This window comes from Nycticebus coucang, chromosome 18 (assembly GCF_027406575.1).
Source record: "Nycticebus coucang isolate mNycCou1 chromosome 18, mNycCou1.pri, whole genome shotgun sequence".
In the NCBI taxonomy this organism is placed as follows: Eukaryota; Metazoa; Chordata; class Mammalia; order Primates; family Lorisidae; genus Nycticebus; species Nycticebus coucang.
In genome coordinates this window covers 40942739-40959456 of record NC_069797.1, presented here as the reverse complement: position 1 = coordinate 40959456, position 16718 = coordinate 40942739, and the positions used below count along the sequence as shown (strand labels likewise).

Genomic DNA, 16718 nt, shown 5'->3' with positions numbered 1-16718 from the left:
AAGGAAACAATTTTTTTTTTTTTTTTTGTGGTTTTTGGCTGGGGCTAGGTTTGAACCCACCACCTCCGGCATATGGGACTGGCGCCCTACTCCTTGAGCCACAGGCGCCGCCCAACAATTTTTAAAAGTTAAAACCAATGAAAGTAGAATGAAGAATAAGAATGCAATAAGATATTAATGAAATAAAATATGTGTAATGAATTAGGGGGAAAAAACCAATAATACTAAAACATAGTTCTTTAAGATAAAAAATAATTCTAGTCAAAGTATTTCTGAAAAATAATGCAGAAGAGACAAACAATATAAGGAAGGAAATAGGGAATATTCAGATGACATAGACAAATTCCTTAAAATGGAAAAACTGCCCAAACCAATCGAAACAGACAGATAATGGGAATAGAAGCCCAGTATCTATAAAAGAAATGGAATGCATAACTTTTCACAAAGAAAATCCTCAAATATTCCTTCGTTTTGTTAACTCTACTAATCATTCAGACAAAAATTTATACTCATCATATACAACCTGTTTCATAAGTGAGAATTGTCCTTTTACTTATTAGGCTAATACCACCTATCCAAAAACTAATCAAATACCTTGTAAGAAAAGAAACAACATACATACATGCTTGCATAGACCCAAAGCTTCTTAACAAAGTATTAACAAAACAAATCCAGCAATATGAAACAAAATATCAACATTGACAGTAGAACAACAAAAAGTTGATTCCAATTCTCACAGATGACTTTGAAGGGTTCAAGACTTCAGTGGAGGAAATAACTGCAGATGTGGTAGAAACAGCAAGAAATTTAGAACTAGAAGTGGAATCTGAAGACGTGACGGAATTCCTGCAAACTCAGGATAAAACCTGAAGATATGAGGCGTTGCTTCTTAAGGATGAACAAAGAAAGTACTTTCTCACAATGAAATCTACTTAGGTAAAGATGTCATGAACATTGTTGAAATGACAACAAACAATTTAGAATATACCATAAACCTAATTGATAAAGCAGCAGCAGAGCTTGATTGGACTGACTCCAATTTTGAAAGATGTTCTACTGGGGTAAAATTCTGTCAAACAGCATCATATACTACAGAGAAATCTTTCAGGAAAAAAAAGAGTCATTCAAGGGTGGCACCTGTGGCTCAGTCGGTAAGGTGCCAGCCCCATATACCGAGGGTGGCGGGTTCAAACCCGGCCCCGGCCAAATTGCAACCAAAAAATAGCTGGGCATTGTAGCAGGCGCCTGTAGTCCCAGCTACTCGGGAGGCTGATGCAAGAGAATCGCTTAAGCCCAGGAGTTGGAGGTTGCTGTGAGATGTGTGAGGCCATGGCACTCTACTGAGGGCCATAAAGTGAGACTCTGTCTCTACAAAAAAAAAAAAATTAAAGTTAAAAAAAAAAAAAAAGAGTCATTCAAGGTGGCAAACTCAATTGTTCTCTTATTATAAGAAAGTGCCACAGCTCCCCACACCTTCAGCAACCACCACCCCATCTGTTAGCACCCAACAGCATCAAAGAAAAACTCTCCATTAGCGAAAAGACTATGACTTGCTGAAGGCTCCGATTATCATTAGCATTTTTTAGCAATAAAGTATTTTTAATTAAGATATGTACATTTTTTACACAACATGCTGTTGCATACTTAACAGTCTTACAGTATAGTAAACCAAAACTTTTATGTGCACCAGGAAACAAAACTTCTATTACATGCTTTATTGGGGTGGTCTGGAACTAAACCCGTAATACCTCCAAAGTATCCCTATCCATACATGATTAACATGTATGAAACTTAAAAAACTGCAAAAATCAAGATAGTATGGTGTTGGTGTAAGCACAGAAATATATACCAAGGAAACATAATAGAGAGTCTATAAAGATGCCAAACTCACATTTGTATGGCCAGTTGATGTTCATCAAAGGTACACTATAATTAAATAATAAAGATAGTCTTTGGAACAAATGGCACTAAAAAAAACCAGATATATGTATTAGAAAAACTAAATGGTCCCCAACTTGTACACAAATATTAACTTGAAATGGATAGAACATGTCAAAATATAGTAGCCAAAACTATACAATATCTAGAACAAAATACAAGAGAAAAATTTTGCAAACTATTTCCTTTTTTTTTTTGAGACTGAAACAAAATGCATACTTTATTCTAGTGCAAACTATTTCTTAAACAAGAAAAAGGATACACTAAAATAGAGTAAATTAAAACCTTTAGCCCTTCTTTTTGTTGTTGTTTTTTTGTTTGTTTTTTTGTTGTTGTTGTTGTTTGGAAGTAGAAGCTGACTGTTGCCCAGGCTAGAGTGCCATGGCGTGAGCCTAAATTCACAGCAACTTCAGACTCCTGGGTTAAAGAGATATTCCAATATTTCTGTCTCAGCTGCTTGACTAGCTAACACTATAGGCACCCATTAAGATGCCAAGCTAATTTTTCTATTTTAATAAAGACATAGTCTCACTGTTGAAAAAGCTGGTCTTGAACTCTTGAGTTCAAGTGATCCTCCAGCCTCAGGTTCTTAGAGTGTTAGGGTTACAGGCATGAGCCAACTGCACCGGCCTAACTTATGCTTTTTAACAGTCAGAAATAAGAAAATGTAAAACCAAGCCCCATATTGTGAGTAAATGTAGATATTTTCAAAACACATATCTGATAAAAGGTTTGTGTCCAAAATTTAAAAATTATTATAACTCAATAGCAATAGTGCCTGCAATACATAAAAAATGGCTATAATGTTATAAAAAAGATATCTGACCAAAGATAGAGAGATAGTAACTAAGCACAGGAACAGATGTTCAACACCAACTAATTACCAGAGAATTGCAAACTGAAATCACCAAGGGATACCACTACATCCACTAGAATGGCAAAAATTTTATAAACTGGTAACAAAGTGGTGGCAAGAATGCCAAGTAATTGAACCTCTCACACATTATTATTATGAATGCAAAATGCTACAGTGACTTAGAGAAATAGTTTAGCAATTTCTTAAAACATTAAATGTAAGTTTCCTGTACGTCACGATTAGATACTTTATCATTCATCATTTTCAAAACCTAGAAACAATTAAATTTCTATCAATGAATGAATTAATAGTGATATATTAATGCAATGAATAGTATTCAACAATTAAAAAGAATGGATTATCTGTAAACAACAGAGATGATGAGAAGGCATACATAAAAGTCGACATCTTGTATGACCCTCTTCTACAAAAAGCTTTAAAAATGGCTATAATAATAGGAAGCAGATTAGTAGTTGCCAGGAGAAAAGTGTGGCATGAAAAACCTTTACAGTAATGGAAATGTATCACTATTGTGGTAGTAGTAACACAACTATATACAACCGGAATAGCTGGAGGTGGGAGAGAATCTTGTAAAAGCCAGAACTTCAATCTCTAAAATTGACACAAGGCAAAAACTCCTAAGCATCCCTACAAATTAATCCAGTCCTCTGCTGTTAAGGAATGAGTTTAATAATGAATAAACTCTAACATCTTGCCCAACCAACTAGGAGGGAAAGAGCAGCTTGTCACCTTCAATTAGGAGCTCATTATGGCTACAACACATTAGATACTGGAATTCTTATCACTTCGCTGGCATCATCCATACAATGTCACGACTGAGAGTCTTCCTGTAAAAAGCCACCATTAGAAACAGACAAAACAAATGCTATGAAGGCTCAGTTTACAGCTAACTGAACAAGATTTGTCAGAACCAAGAACTCTATTTAAAAACGGGGGAAAGTCTCCCATTCAGTGACTAATAGGGAAAGATAATTCTTTAAAATAAGTCTTCACAAATTCACACATCCACAAAGGAGTCAGCATGCTTCCTGCCAATAACACAGTTGTGTGCATGCCCGACATGTCCTTTTGTTCTCTGTTTTCTCTTTTGAAAAGCCTTGACCATTTCCATTGAGCACAGCAAGACAATCTTAATTTTCCTCATGGGCAGGCTAATGAGAATTCTCTCTATAAAATAATCAGTATGCATGCCCCAAAAAGTGTTATATTAAAATATATAGAAATGAAACAAGCTTTTACTTTTTACTCTCTTATATGAGACACATATGGTGCAGAATGACACAAGTAAGTTATATCTGATTTCAACAGGGGTCTAATGGACTACTATTTTTAAAGGTTTGTGTCTGACATTTAAACACAGAGCTTTGACTTCACATTAAAGATAAGCCTAACCACTTAACGGGGGGAAAGTACCTAGAAGAACTTTTGAGAGACAAGTTTAGAATGCAATGAATCTATTACAAGCAGATACCAGAGGAATAGGAAAAACAGAAATAATGCAATTTTTATAACTAAATAGTTGTTTAAAAACCTCTAATTTGTGCCCAGGCACAATTTCATACATATATGTTAAAATAAATAGTAAAAGTATTTTGTACTTTTTATGATAAATATAAATGAATGCAATTTCTCTTTAACAGACCCTTTCTTTATCTGAGCAACTTGTTTTATATTGAGCTAGTGGGCATCTGTGTTGAAAAATTTTATCAGAACAATCTGTTACCTACTGTAAATCTGACCCACACCCCAGGAAAAAGTCCTCATTTTGATATATTACAACAGCCAAAGCTATGGAATTTACACAGTAAATTCATTTCAGTGAAGAAAGTTGATTACAACTACTTACAGATTAAATTTGAAAAATAGTCTCATCTATTAAAAATGAAAAGGGTAAGCAACCGTAAACTACAAAACAAAATATTTAAACTGGATTTCTTTAAATGAAAAATACTAAAAATATTATATAAATACAGAAGACAAACATCAGCAAGAATAACTAAACATTTGCATGAAAATGAATCTATAGTTTTAGAACACACCAGACAAACTAAAATAATTACATTTAGGTAAAATTTTTTTTTAAATTTCAACATTGAGTATGTCTCAAATTCAGACCTTAATTCTGAAATTCAGGTTAAATTCTGAAAAGCTATCAACCTCTTCCCCATATGTGCCATGGTTTATGTCTATAATTCTAGCACTCTGGGAGTCCAAGGTTGGAGGATCACTTGAGCTCAGGAGCTCAAGACCAGCATGAGCAAGAGTGAGTCCCCATCGCTACCAAAATAGAAAAAATCAGCCAGGCATAGTAGTGGCGTGCCTATAGTCCCATCTACTTGGGAGGCTAAGGCTGGGGGACCGCATGAGCCCAGGATATGGAGAGCGCAGTGAGCTATGATGACACCACTACACTCTAGCTGGAGCGACAGAGCAAGATTCTGTCTCCTTAATTACTAATTAATTAAAAACTAAGAGATTGGGGTGGCACCTGTGGCTCAGTGAGTAGGGCGCTGGCCCCATATACAGAGGGTGGTGGGTATGAACACGGCCCCGGGCCAAATTGCAACCAAAATAAATAAATAAATAAAGTAAAATAAAAACTAAGAGATTGAGTCCCTATTATCATATATAATCAAATAATGAGTCACACTGAACTCAGACATTGCCTCTCTTAACAAAATAAATAAGTACAGATATTTCATAAAAGAGACTATAGAGATGCATGATTAGCCATAAAGGAAATTAAAAACCACTAAGAGAAACCACTATACACCTATGAATATCAATAAAAATTAGAAAATAGAGACAACAAATGCTGGTAAAGATAAGGAGAAAATAAATCACTTGCACAATGCTGGTGGGAATACAAAATGGAATAGACGCCTGGACAACACTTCAGCAGTTTCTTATAAAACTACATATGCGACTAGTGCACAAGTTCAGAATGAGAAGGGAAAATGAAAATAACAAAAATATCTCACTGAAAATTAATGAAAATATTCCATTTTATGAATATATTACAGTTTATTAATTTATTCGCCTACTGGAGAGCATCTTGGATATCTACAGGTTTTGGCAATTATATAACGCTGCTATGTAACGCTGCTACCCATGTGCAGGTTGTGTGGACATAAATTTTCAACTTACTGTCTCCATAATCTCATCATATGGTAGGAATCATACTGTACGTAGCCTTCTCACAGTGGCTTCTTCTACTGTGTAATATACATTTAAGGTTCCGCCATATTTAAGGGCTGTCCATTTCTTTCATGGCTAAGCATTTCATGTATTTTTAATCCCGATTAATAGTTTACTCTTAGGATGTACCAATGTTTCACATGCTGATGGACATTTTTATTACATTCAAATTTCAGCAATTACAAGTAAAGTTGCTATACCCATCCCCGTACAGGGTTTTGTGGGGACATAAGTTTCAACTCATTGGAATAAACAGCAAGAAAGGTAACTGGCTATCTTATGGCATGACTTATGTTTAGTTTTATAAGAAAGTACAAAACTAGATTCCGAAGTGGCTGTATGGTTATGCATTCATTACTTCTACCTCTACCAATGAATGAGCATTCCTATCACTCTACATCTTTGTCAGCATTTGGTGTTGTCAGTGTGTTGGATTTTAGCCCTTATAAAATGTGGTATCCATTTGTTTTTGGTTTGTAATTCTCCAATTACATATGATACTGATCATATTTTTTAATGCTTATTTATCATGTGTATATCTTCTGTAGTCAGGATTTTTTGCCCATTTTTTAATATGGCTGCTACTTTTCTTACTGTTGGGTTTTAAGGGGGTTTGTATGTTTTAGATAATAGTCACTTAATCAGCCATGTCTCTTGCAAATATTTTTTCCCATCTGCAGCTGGTCTCATTCTCTTGAAGTCATCCTTCACAGAGTGTAAGTTTGTAACGTTAATGATGTCCAAGTTACCAATTTTGTTCTTTCATGGACTATGCTTTTGGTATTATATCTAAGAAGCCATCACCAAGCCCAAACCTAGATTTTCTCTTATGTTATCTTCTAGGAGCACTGCCTTTCCATATAAACTTTAGAATTAGGGGTGAGGTAAAAAAAACTTTAGAATTAGTTAGTATTTATCCACAAAATAACCTGCTAGTATTTTGATAGGCATTTCAATAAATGTGTAAATAAGAGAATCCTAAATGAACATTGCTAAGTGAAAGAACCTAATCAGAAAAGGCTAAAAATGATACAGTTCTAAATATACAATGTTATGGAAAAGACAAAACCAGGGAGACAATAAAAAGATCAGTGGTGCCAGGGGAAAGGAAAAAAAGAACGAATTGGTAGAGTACAAGAGATTTTTAGGACAGAGAAACTAATTATGTATGATACCATAATGGTGGGTACATACATGACGCAACACACTTTATAAAAGCCACAGAATGTACAACTCAACAAATGAGCCTATTATACTATGGACCTCCGCTGTATCATTATCAGATATCAACTGTTAACAAATATACTAGACACACTAATGAGAAATGCTAATGATGGGGGAAAGGGTGTGTGAAAGAAGAAGGGGATATATGGAAATAGTACTTTCTAGTTAATATTTCTGTGCACCTAAAGCTGCCCCTAAAAAGTCTATGAACTTTTATTTATTTTTTTATTTCCGATAAATATGAGAGCACGATGATTAGGTTGTATTGCTTGTGTTTCTTAGGTAAAGTTCAGGTTGTAGTTGAGCCCCTCACCCAGTGGGTGTGCTGTATACCCTTACATTGTGCCCATTAGGTGAGAGCTTACCAATCCCCTTCCCTCCTCTCCTTTCCTCCTCCAAAAATGTATTAACTTCGAAAATAATAAAAATAATTTCATTAACAGTTTTATTTCTCCCTTCCCACCTACACACCTTTAATTTCCTTTTCTTGTCTTATTACATTAGATAGGACTTCCACTAGGAATAGTGAGAGTGGACATCCTTGCATTGTTCCTGATCTTAGCAAGAAAGTATATAATTTTTATCATTAAGTATGGTGTTAGTTGTAGATTTTTAGAAGATATGCTTTATCAAATTGAGGAAGTTCCTTTCAATTCTTTATTTTCTGAGAGTTTTCATCATGAACAGGTATGAAATTTTGTCAAAATCCAGCAAGATGTTTTTGGAGTATCTACAAATTGACCCTAAATTTATATGGAAAGGCCAAGGAACCAAAAGAGCCAACATAATATCGAAAGAGAAGAGTGAGTCAGAAAACTGATGCCATCTAACATCCAAGGCTTACTATAAAGATACAAGCACCAGAGTCAGGTGCGGTGGCTCACGCCTGTAATCCTAGCAGACTGGGAGGCTAAGATGGGTGCATTGCTTGAGTCCAGGAGTTTGAGACCAACCTGAAAAAGAGCGAGCCCCCCACCCCCATCTCTACAAAATACAGAAAAAATAGTCAGGCATTGTGGCAGATACCTGTAGTTCCAGCTACTTGGGAGGCTGAGGCAAAAAGATTGGTTGAGTCCAGGAGTTTTGAGGTTGCTGTGAGCTATGACACCATGGCACTCTACCCAGGGTGACAGAGATTGTGTCTCATAAAAGCAAATAAACAGGGCGGTGCCTGTGGCTCAATTGGGAAGGCACCGGCCCCATATACCGAGGGTGGCGGGTTCAAACCCGGTCCCGGCCAAACTGCAACAAAAAAATAGCTGGGCGTTGTGGCGGGCGCCTGTAGTCCCAGCTACTCGGGAGGCTGAGGCAAGAGAATCGCTTAAGCCCAGGAGTTGGAGGTTGCTGTGAGCTGTGTGAGGCCACGGCACTCTACCGAGGGCTATAAAGTGAGACTCTGTCTCTACAAAAAAAAAAAAGCAAACAAACAAACAAAAGGATACGATAATCAAGATAATGTGATATTGATGAAAGAACAGAGAAATTAAGGAACGAAATAGAACACCCAGATATAGATTACACAAATATAAGCAACTGATCTTTGACAAAGAAGCAAAAGCAATTCAATCAGAAAATGTTGGTCTTTTTAACAAAAGGTACTGAACATCTGGAATTTCCCAAACCAAAGGGGCGGGGGGGGGGGGGGAAGGCAATAGGCAAACAACAGTACGCACCTCTTTTAGTTAAATCTGAACTATACTCTGGAATTTTAGCTTCCCCAGAGATAAATCTCTTCATAAACTGTATAAACACTCAACTAAGTTCTTCACTTTCCTTTACATCCTTCCTCCTCCACAAAAAAAGCAATAATGAAAATGGAAAGTGTAGATGAAGCTGTAAATGAATTCATTCATGCAGAAAACTGCATCTGTTAAGTATAGAACAAACATTTCTAATGTATTAAAAAATTCTGCCTCAAGGTTCCAGCATCAGGCCTTTCCTGATGTTTCCAGCTTGCCAGCCTCTCCTATTTCTTACTTAACAGCTCCAAAAATTACATAAACCAATTCCTTAAAATGAAGTGTGTATGTGTGTGTTTGTTTCTAAGTGTATATATACACTGGCTGACATATTGGGGAATAAAGAACATAACACTCATGCCTAGAGCCATACACTTGCTCACAGCAAAACTGCACTGTCTCTAGTTAACAACTCAGACTGAGCCTTTAAGCCAGCTCAAAAAGAAAGCGAACACTAAGGTAGAGTTTAAGATGGTACCACTACACATGCAAGGCCTGGCTCAGGTCGAAGGTAATCTACAAACACCAGAGTATTTTTTTTTCCTTTTTAACTACTGCTAATTAAAAAAATCTCTGAGGGAAAGGGACCTCTGTCCTGTCACTGGTTGTTGGCTGAGATAGCAGAAGAGAGATTTCAGTGTTCACACGGGACAAACAAATACATCTTCATAAAAATAGATGTTTTTTCATAAAAATTAGAAAATTTACTAAACAACGAGTGCTTATAGATGGCAACAAGCAACAACCCAGATCCCAGGAATGGAAGAGACTCTGATGTTCAGAATTGCAACACTACAATATTCAAAATGTCCACCGTTCAGCAAAAAACTACAAGGCATACAAAGAAACAGAGAAGTATAACCCATTCAAAGGTACAAAAATAAATTGAGAAAAGCTTTCACTAAGGCAGTCAAGACACTGTACTTACCAGAAAATCAAGAAAATCAATAAGACCAAACCCCAAAATAGTTGTCTTAAAAATGCTCAAAGAACTAAAAGAATCTACAGAGAAACTGAAGGAAACCAGGCAAATAGTGAGAGAACTGAGAATATCAATAAAAAACCCGACATTATTAAAAAAGGAAGCAAATAGAAATTCTGGAACTAACAGGTAAAGAATAGCTGAAATTAAAAATTCACTAGAGAGGTTCAAAAACATACCTGAATAAGAGTAAGAATAAGAAAGAATCAGCAAACTCAAAAACAAGAAAACAAAAATAACCCATAAAAGAAAGAGAAAGAAAAAAGAATGAAGAAAAATATATACGACCTAAGGTTAAGACCTTAACTGAACTAGAGCAAAACTACTTATATTTAGGTAAAAGACTCCACCCACCAAAAGGAGAATACATATTCTTCTGAAGTGCAAATGGAACATTCTCCAGGATATATCATGTGTTACATCATAAAAAGAGAGTCAATAAATTTTAAAATCGGAAAACAATCTCTCCAATCATATGGAAATGAATCAGTAAACAAAAACAGAAGGAAAACTAAAAATTCACAAACACATTGAATTAAACAACACACTCTAACCAAGAGGTCAAAGAAAAAAATCACAAAGAATATTAGGAAAAACTTTGAGACAAATGAAATCTAAAATCCTCTGTACCCCCCACTTTATAGGGTATATCAAAAACAGTACTCAGAGCAAAATTTATAGCTATAAATCCTTACATCAAATATGATTTCAAATCAATAACCTGACACTGAAGGAAGTAGAAAAAGAAGACCAAACCCCTCTGTAGGCAGAAGGAAGGAAATAATAAAGATTAGAGCAGATAAAAAAAAAAAATCAAGACTATAAAACAACAGAGAATCAAGACAAGTTCTTCAAAGCATCTTGTCATGATAAAAACACACAGGAAAGTCGAAATGGAAGGAAACTTAAAAACGAGAAATAGAAACTAACATCATGTTCGATAAAGACTAACAGTTTCCCCCCTAAGATCAGGAAGAAGAAAAGAATTCCCACTGTTACTCAACCCAGTACTGAAAGATCTAGCCAAAGCAATAAGGGGTGATGGGGGAGAAGATACCGAAGGTACCTACATTAGAAAGAAGTAAAATTATCCCTATTCATAGATAACATTATCCTATATATAGAAAACCCCAGAAAATCTACCAAAAAATACCACGAATTTGTGAGGAAGAAAATCAACATGCAAACTCCAGCAATGAACGATCCAAAAGACAAATTATAACATTTACAATCGCAATAAATCTCTAACAAAATTCCAATGGCCCTTTTGCAAAAATGAAAAAGCCAATCCTACAAGCAACTAGAACTGGAAGGGACCTGAAACAGCCCAAACAAAAATGGAAGATATCGGGGCGGTGCCCGTGGCTCAAAGGGGTAGGACACGGGCCCCATATGCCAGAGGTGGCGGGTTCAAACCCAGCCCTAGCCAAAAACTGCAAAAAAAAGGAAAATATCGAATTTGGAGGACTCATATTTCAAAACTTAAAACAGAACTATGATAATCAAAACACAGTAAAACTTGCCTAACGTTAGACATACAGACCAATGGAATAGGATTTATCATCCAGAAATAAGCCCATATAACTGATGAGTTAATTTTTCAAAAAGGTGCCAGGTATATTCAAGGGAGAAAAACAGTCTTTTTAACAAATTATGCTGATGGATATTCACCTGCAAAAAAATGAAGTGAAAAACCACCTCTCAACCCAAAATGGTTGTAATGACTTAAATAAAACAGGTAAATCTGTGAAACTCTTAAGAGAAAACCAAGAGGTAAATCCTGGCCTGGGGTTTAGCAGTAGATTCTTAGATATGGTATCAAAAGAAGAAATAGGCAAATTTGATTAGATAAGTATTTTCAAACTTTGTGGGCCAAAAGACATTATTAAGAAAATAAAACCACAGTCACAAAATGTGAGAGAAAACATTTGCAAACAACATATCTTATAAGTCTCTAGTATTCGAAATACTTTGAGAATTCTTATAATTTAACAGTAAGAATTATAACATTCCAATTTTAAAAATGGACAAAGGACTTCAATAGACATTTCTCCAAAGACAATACATAATGGACCATCAGGTATATAAAAGACGCTCAACATCCCTAGTCATTACCATAACACAAATAAAATCCACAATGAGATACAACTTCATACCTACTAGCTTGGTAATAATAAAATAAATAAAATAAAATCAGAAAATAATAAGTATTGGTGAGGATGTGGAAAAACTGGAATTCTGGTCTCTGCTGGTAGGAATAGAAAAGGTTAGGGTCCTAAAAAAAAAATAAAAAAAAAATAAAAAAAAAAAAAAGGTTAGGGTCCTGTGGAAAGCAGCTTTGTGATTCCACAAAAAGTTAAACACAGAATTACCAAATGATCCATCATTTCTATTGCTAGGTATATACCCAAGAAAGCATATGTCCATGCAAAAACTTGTACATAGGTCAGGTGTGATGGTTTACAACTACAATCCTAGTGCTTTGGGAGGACAAAGCAGGAAGATAGCTTGAGCCCACAAGGTTCAGCCAGCCTGGGCAACATAGCAAGACTCAATTACTACAAATTATTTTTTAATTAGCCAAGTGTGATGGTGCACACTTGATGTCCTAGCTATTTGGGAAGTTGAGGCCAGAGCACTGCTTATGCCCAGGAGTTCAAGTTTATAGTGAGTTATAATCATGCCATTGTCATCCATGCTGGGTGACACTCTGTCTCTAAAAAATAAAATAAAAATAAAACATGTTTATGAATGTTCAAAGCAGCATTATGCAAAATGACCCCAAATGCAAACATCATTTGTCTGTCAACAAGTGAATGGTTAATCAAATTGTAGTAAACACAGACAGCTATCCTCTTGCCTCAGCCTCCCAAGTAGGGACTATAGGCACCTGCCACAACACCCAACTGTTTTTAGAGATGGGGTCTTGCTCTTGCTCAGCTGGTCTCCAACTCTGAGCTCAAGGGATCTACTGGCCTCTGCCTCTAGGGTGCTAGGATTATAGGCATGAGCCACGGCGCCTGGCCCTCAGGTGGGTTTTTTCCATCTTACTTTTAGTTTACATACTTCCTCTTTCATTCAACTTGTACTCTGTTCCATATACCTTGACTGATTTTATGACACTCATTGTTCTCTATTTACCTGGCTCTCTTCCACACATCTAAACTCCAATAATTCTAAACATTGACTACAATGATATCCTCCCAGCTTGAAATACTTGCTTCTTCCTTTGCCATATTACGATACTTATATACCCAGCAGGTAAATTAAAAACTCTGACAGCCGGGCGGCACCTGTGGCTCAGTGAGTAGGGCGCCAGCCCCATATGCCGAGGGTGGCGGGTTCGGACCCAGCCCCGGCCAAACTGCAACAGAAAAATAGCCGGGCGTTGTGGTGGGCGCCTGTAGTCCCAGCTACTTGGGAGGCTGAGGCAAGAGAATCGCGTAAGCCCAAGAGTTAGAGGTTGCTGTGACCCGTGTGACGCCACGGCACTCTACCCGAGGGCGGTAAGTGAGACTCTGTCTCTACAAAAAAAAAAAAAAAAAAAAACTCTGACAGCCATAGATGACTTAAAGAGAACTGTCCTAGTCAGCATCCCACAATAGCCAGCAGTCTTAAATGGATCATGTTCATATAAAGGCCCTCCCCTTAGACTAGAGTTAGGTAACTAACACAGGACAAACAATGCACAGGTTAGCATAAAATGTAAGAACTCTACTCATATAGAGACAGAATATAGCACTGAAAAAGAAACAGAAAAACTGAAGCATTTCATACAACCATATGGGGAGGACCGAATTATAAGTGACAGTGGTATACCCTACCACCTCATATATCATAGGAAGAATTTATCTAAAATGATTAAACAGGGCTCGGTGCCCATAGCTCAATGGCTAGGGCACCAGCCACATATACCAGGGCTGGCGGGTTCAAACCCAGCCCGGGACTGCCAAAAACAACAATGACAACTACAACCAAAAAATAGCTGGGCGTTATGGCAGGCACTGTAGTCCTCGCTACTTGGGAGGCTGAGGCAAGAGCATCACTTAAGCCCAAAAGTTTGAGGTTGCTGCGAGCTCCAATGCCACAGCACTCTACCAAGGGCAACATAGTGAGACTCTATCTCAAAAATAAAATAAAATAATAAAAATAAGTAAAACTATTAAACAGGAGGGAAATTATATTCAGCAATATTGAAGTAAACTAAAGTTTCAAAAGCAAAAATTAGGTCTTATTCTCAGAATGGCAGATGGGAACTATTGCCTACTATATTTTCATTAATTTATTTATCCCATAAATTTGTATTACTTGTCCTCGTGAAGCCAGGCACTGTGAACAAAACAAGCCAAATCCTCCCCTGGTTGAACATATTCTAATAGAGGAGGACATCTACTAAACACAAAAATGAGCAAAAAAAATCAGTCGTTAGGAACTGACAACCAACATGCATAAAGAAAAACACAGTAAGGAAAAGGGATAAGTACAGGGGACAAATGCACCTCTATGCACCACTGCCATAGAGGCACGTGAATATCAGAAAGTAAAAATTGGATATGATCTGGAAGTAAGGTTTCTTTGGATAACGAATATAACCCTATAAGGTCACAATCTGTTATGCTGGTCACAAGATAAATGGCAGAGTGACTGTGAGTGTGGGGAGAATACATGCCATCTCTATATTCTTGGCAAAGAGCGGGAACTTTCTGATGAACTCTCCCACAACTGCTACTGCAACTTTACTGTATTCATCACTCAAGACTTTAGTGTATTCATCACTCAACTCATGTTGCAGTTTAAATTTTCTCAAGCCAACTACTTGATGCTTAGAAATCTTTCACCCCAGCTCAGCACCTGTCGCTCAGTGGCTAGGTTGCCGACCACATACACTGAGGCTGGAGGGTTCAAACCCAGCCCAGGCCAGCTAAAACAACGACAACTGCAACAAAAAAAAAACAGCCAAGTGTTGTGGCAGGTACCTGTAGTTCCAGCTACTTAGGAGGCTGAGGCAAGAGAATCACTTGAGCCCAAGCGTTAGAGGTTGCTGTGAGCTGTGATAATACGGCACTCTACTGAGGGTGACATAATGAGACTCTATCTCAAAAAAAGAAAAAAAGAAAGAAAGAAAAAAGAAAAGAAAAGAAAGAAAGAAACTTGCCACCCAGAAATCCTGTGCAATTTTTTTAGTAACTTCTTGGATCAACAGCCCAGAGAGTCGGACATTAAGTGCCTCATTGGTTTGAACCAGTTTAATGTGGCTTCCTTGACTTCACCAAGGGAGGTTTTTCCCCTTTTCTGATGTAATTATCTGTTTTCTTTACCATGTCTCTCCAACTACTCATGTTTATACTTTTGGACATTGCTAACTATGTCTTGCTAACACCAAAATGTTCTGCCATCTTTCTTTGGCAGCTGCTTTCCAGAAAATGTAGAAGATCAACCTTTTCCTTCAATGTCAGCTCTGTGAGTTCTTTCCTTTGGGCCACCATGTCTTGATTAACTGTAAAATTTTTCAGCAATTGCAGGATGTACCTACAATTAAGACCAGTCCTTCACATTGAAAAAATCTTCTGTAACATGTGATAAACAATAGGATGTCAGGCCTAATCCAACATATGGTAATAATAAAAAATTTAAAAAGAACTTACACTAAAGAAAAAAAAAATACAACTAAGGGGCAAAGCCCACACCTTCTATCCCTTGGTGAACAGTGGATTTAACTGGTCAAGTTATAGAGATTAAGTTAATATTGTGTCTAAAGTGGTCAAGATACAATTTACAGAGGTCCATCGAGTGTCTGATCTATGAAAAGTAGGTCAACGTAAAGAAGAGGTCAATGTAGAGAAGTGATCAACTTACGTTGGTTCTACTGTACAAGAAAATGAATGTTGTTTTAATATGTAAAATCTGTCCTAATCTGTTAGGCAACAATTGATAACACTTCTCCCTCTTTGGTACACAACAATCTTTAGATAAAGTGTAATCCCAAAGACCAAAAGTTTTTTAATATATACCTAATAAAGTTTAAGTCCTTCCACCATTACAGTGCTTTTAAAAAATGACATCACCTTCCTATGGTCTGTTTCAGATCCAACAATTACTACTTAGAAAGAGTGGAGGATGCACTGAAGCTCAGTCAAGTGAATAAGAGTCAAAATATGAATATGTTTCTAAAAGAAATTAAATAAGATTTTTAGGTATATACACTTAGGTATTCCTGTGTAATTAATTATATCTTTATATGGTAGAATCTACAATCTGTTTTGTTATTGCAAACAGGTTTTTAGCATCTGTAGAATGAGGAATGAGCTCCCTACCCTGGGCTTTTTGTGAAGACTAAATAAATATAATGCTAGACACTGGAGTTTTCTTTTTAAATTACAATGCATGAGGGAAAAAAGATGATAACCTCACACTGGTTATCACACTCTATCTCTGAACTTGAAATTCCTAAAAATGCTGTATTAGATGGATGCAAAAGGTCTTTTATGCCTGATGGAAACAAGTACAAATAATACAATATTAAATACAATTCTAAAACAACTTTTACAAATCCTTAACAAAAATATTTAGATATTGTCTCCCATATGTATATATTTTGCACATTTGTGTATTTTATTAGACTCATAGCCATTCTTAACCTGGAAAATGTTTTCAAAATAGGAGATTTTTAAAAATACAATATGATGAACATCACTTTAAAGCAATGTGAAATATGGCTTTTATGATTTCAAAATTCTAAACATTAACATCATTTTCATTA

General features: G+C 36.4%; 1 protein-coding gene and 1 pseudogene across 9 annotated transcripts in view; both read right to left on the bottom strand.

Moving 5' to 3' along the window:
* The window catches only part of BCAS3 (BCAS3 microtubule associated cell migration factor), a 657493-nt gene that overhangs the window by 496570 nt on the left and 144205 nt on the right, over window positions 1–16718 (bottom strand). The gene's annotated exons all lie outside the window — the stretch shown is intronic.
* The window catches only part of LOC128570167 (deoxyuridine 5'-triphosphate nucleotidohydrolase-like), a 41682-nt pseudogene continuing 28009 nt past the window's right edge, over window positions 3046–16718 (bottom strand).